Source organism: Melospiza melodia, unplaced genomic scaffold (assembly GCF_035770615.1).
Source record: "Melospiza melodia melodia isolate bMelMel2 unplaced genomic scaffold, bMelMel2.pri scaffold_243, whole genome shotgun sequence".
Lineage (NCBI taxonomy): Eukaryota > Metazoa > Chordata > Aves > Passeriformes > Passerellidae > Melospiza > Melospiza melodia.
Window position 1 is genome coordinate 87,147 of NW_026948569.1, and position 4,167 is coordinate 91,313.

The following is a 4,167-nucleotide window of genomic DNA, read 5'->3' on the forward strand; positions in this document are numbered from 1 at the left end:
GGCCAAGGAATGCAGAGATCACAGATGCTAACAATGATGCCAAGGTTTCTGACAGGCCCCCCTAAGGTAAAAGACATGGCATACACAAACAACACATAATGCACAACAGACAAAGGACACGAGACACACCGGGACTGCTCTGCCCTGCACACCTCAGCACTGGGATCAAAAGTGAGACGTGGCTGTTATGGGGCCTAAGGGGCCACTTCATGAACACCCCCTACCTCCAAATTGGACTCAAAAACCCCTCCCAGTAGTTCCCAAACCAGCACCATGCCTTCATCCCCTCTGTGGGTCACAGCCCTCTACTTATCTCTCAGACATCAGGGGATGTCAGTCTGTGTCAGGTGCATAGAAAGGCCACCTCGTCACCTGGGAAGGTCCTGCTGGCACTGGGCTGGTGTCTCTCAGGTGTCAGCTACAATAAAGAAAACCAAAACCAAAGTGTGAGTCCAGAGTTATGTGGGCCAAATCCCACCAAGGCAGCTACTTGCTTTTTCCTGAGTATGCCTGGCTGCCTCAGGCTCCAGCTTCATCCTGATTCCAAGGCTGTGGCCTTCATTAGGGGTGGCAGCTGGGTAAGAGAAAGGCAAAGTTAAATGGCATTGCTGTGAGTGCAGTGGATGACCTTGTGTGCTGTATGGGAATGCCTCTGCTAGGCTTCTGAACAGCCTTGTGTGGGAGGGCCCTCAAATAAACAAATAAACACCCTTTCTCACCCTGCTGCCTGCAAACCCCCTCCCAAGAACTCCTAACTGGATACCTGATCACCCTCCCTCTCCCAGTCACAATCCTGAATCACCTGAAGCCTCAATCTCAAACATCATCCTTGACACTGGGCAGATCTCTCTTGCGACACGATGAATCTTCTGAAAAATTGTTGTGCTTGAGAGCTGAGCAATAACAACCACTTCTCTCCGCTGCTCACCTTGGCTGCTGGTATCCAGATTGATTTCCTAAAAAGAAAGACAAAGAACAGTGCTGTAACACAGTCACCATACACACTTCTGCTGCAGAGACTCACGGGGCCTCACCTGCTCGGGGCAATCCCCTCACCCGGGATGGGGCCCTCTGGCACAGATTTAATCCATCTCAACCTGAGGAAAAAATTAGGACAAGAGTCAAACAGTTGCAGGATAACTGAGGAGCTCCAGATATCCTGTGTCCATCTACAAATCCCACCTAGAGTCCAACTACACCCCACATTACACATTGCAAGTCCCTGGGACTTCTCCTATCGCACCAGGCTGTGCGGCAGGGCAGAGCAGCTCCGGCACATACGTGTGCTGACACCCGTGACACAGGACAGACAGGACAGGACAGGACAGACAACGGGGACACAACAGGAACAGAAATCTCTTGGCAAGGAAAATGGCTGCAAGGACTGAGAGAATGCTAAGAGAGATGACTGAGTTCAAACTGACGGTCAGCTGATGAGGCTCAGAGAACCCTGGAGGAAGAAGATGCTAACTGAATGATTTATTCCAAGAACAGCAAAGATCGATGCCTAGGAATCCTATGGTCAGAATCCTCTGCCTGCCCTCACATTCTTACAAGTCCTAATCCACCATAATGGATCCAGGTGGGGCATAGCTGTCCAGACAGCTCAGAACAAGACCTGACAAGACACCTGACTGGATGCTTCCAAAGAGAGAAGAGAGTCTGATGCCTGTCTGAGCTCCCCAGTCAAAAGTTCTATGGCCTGGGTGCCAGGCCAAGGAATGCAGAGATCACAGATGCTAACAATGATGCCAAGGTTTCTGACAGGCCCCCCTAAGGTAAAAGACATGGCATACACAAACAACACATAATGCACAACAGACAAAGGACACGAGACACACCGGGACTGCTCTGCCCTGCACACCTCAGCACTGGGATCAAAAGTGAGACGTGGCTGTTATGGGGCCTAAGGGGCCACTTCATGAACACCCCCTACCTCCAAATTGGACTCAAAAACCCCTCCCAGTAGTTCCCAAACCAGCACCATGCCTTCATCCCCTCTGTGGGTCACAGCCCTCTACTTATCTCTCAGACATCAGGGGATGTCAGTCTGTGTCAGGTGCATAGAAAGGCCACCTCGTCACCTGGGAAGGTCCTGCTGGCACTGGGCTGGTGTCTCTCAGGTGTCAGCTACAATAAAGAAAACCAAAACCAAAGTGTGAGTCCAGAGTTATGTGGGCCAAATCCCACCAAGGCAGCTACTTGCTTTTTCCTGAGTATGCCTGGCTGCCTCAGGCTCCAGCTTCATCCTGATTCCAAGGCTGTGGCCTTCATTAGGGGTGGCAGCTGGGTAAGAGAAAGGCAAAGTTAAATGGCATTGCTGTGAGTGCAGTGGCTGATCTTGTGTGCTGTATGGGAATGCCTCTGCTAGGCTTCTGAACAGCCTTGTGTGGGAGGGCCCTCAAATAAACAAATAAACACCCTTTCTCACCCTGCTGCCTGCAAACCTCCCCCCTTCCACAATAACTCCTAACTGGATACCTGATCACCCTCCCTCTCCCAGTCACAATCCTCAACTCATCAGAAGCCTGAGTCTCAAACATCATCTTGGACACTGGGCAGATCCCTCTGAAGACATGATGAATCTGCTGAGAATTTGTTGTGCTTGACACAGCTTGGAATTTCAGGGAGTCTCACTCCTCAATTTAACAAAAAAAAAAAAAAAAAAAAAAAAAACAAAAAAACAAAAAAAAAAAAAAACTAAACCAGAAAACAAAAATAAAAAACCCAAAACACCTAAATCCCCACAAAAAATAAAAAAAAAAATACAGAAACCACCAAAAAATCAAAGAAAGCAACGAAAACCAACCAAAAACCCCAAAAAGAAAACCTAAGAAACCAAAATTTCCACCAAAAAAAAATCCAACAACAAAAAAAAAAAAAAAAAAAAACAGAGCAAAACCAAAAATTACAAAGGCACTTTACCACCCCTAAACACAAAACCCAAAATCACAAACCTAAACATTCCCTGTGTTCTATGCTGTTTTCTTCACAGAATCTTCCAAGCCTCTGTGCTTCAGATGCCCAGAAACACTTGCTGAAAACAAGCTGAGATGAGCTGAAAGAGCCTCTTCCCTAAAATGAGGAGAGCTCTTGCCCCAGCACATCCCAGAGAGGGTATGAAGCCCCTCAGCCACGGCTGGGGTTAATAACCCCTGATTGTGCCCCGCCTCTCGTTCCCATGGCACCCAGGAAAAGGGAGGGGGCAATCCCACCAAGCCCTCAGAGCAGCTGCAGCTGTTTGGCTCCTCTGACTCACATTCAAGGGCAGTAAAGGGCTTGTCATAGAAGAAAGTTCTTCAGAAGAATAGCAGTACTTTCTTTTTTGCAACAACTACCTGGAGCAGAAGAACAGAAAACTGGCAAGATATAAAACTTTGTGGTAAGGTTACATAGCTGGATAAATTGGGTAATTGAGTAATTTGCTGTTACCTTACATAATTATTCTGTGTTTAACAAAAGCCATCTAATAAATTCACACCCAAAACTCCAGCAGCCCAGCTGGCCCTACCAAATCTCTATGTTTATGCATACAGTAAACAAAACCAAAATCCCAGTAATACCTATCAGAAGTCTGTGAAAGAAATCTATTGAAATTGATCCTACCTCAAATACAAAACAACCGATGCAAAGTTAGCTTCACTCAAAAAACAATTTACACAGAGCTAATAACACCAAGAAATAAAACAACACACCATATACCAGCAAAGAATATAATAGTGAAGAAAAAAGAAACCACTTTTTTTTTTTTTAATTTAAACTAACTTCTTTTATTAGCTAGAACAAAAGCTTCCCAAATTCCTTACAACTTCTGAGTTTCCATCCAAGCAAAAAGCAAAATTCGTGCACTTGTGCGTTCGATGCTCCTGTCAGATTCTCTGTTTCTCTCCACATCTTCTTACACTTTCAGTCTTCACGCTGTGCTGCCGTGATGAGTTTGACGGAAGAATTGGTAAACGTTAGGAGAGGATTTCCCTGCCTCCCTCCCCAAAGCTGGTTTCCTTAGTGCATTTCACTCAATCCCAAGCCGGCAATGATGCACGCTCACCTCAAGGCTCACAGCTGCTCGGCTAAACTCGGCTGTAATCGGCTAAACTCGGCCACTGTCATCTGCATTCGGCCAGACTCGACCCTTCGGCACAGCTCGGCTCGCTTCGGCCGAACTCG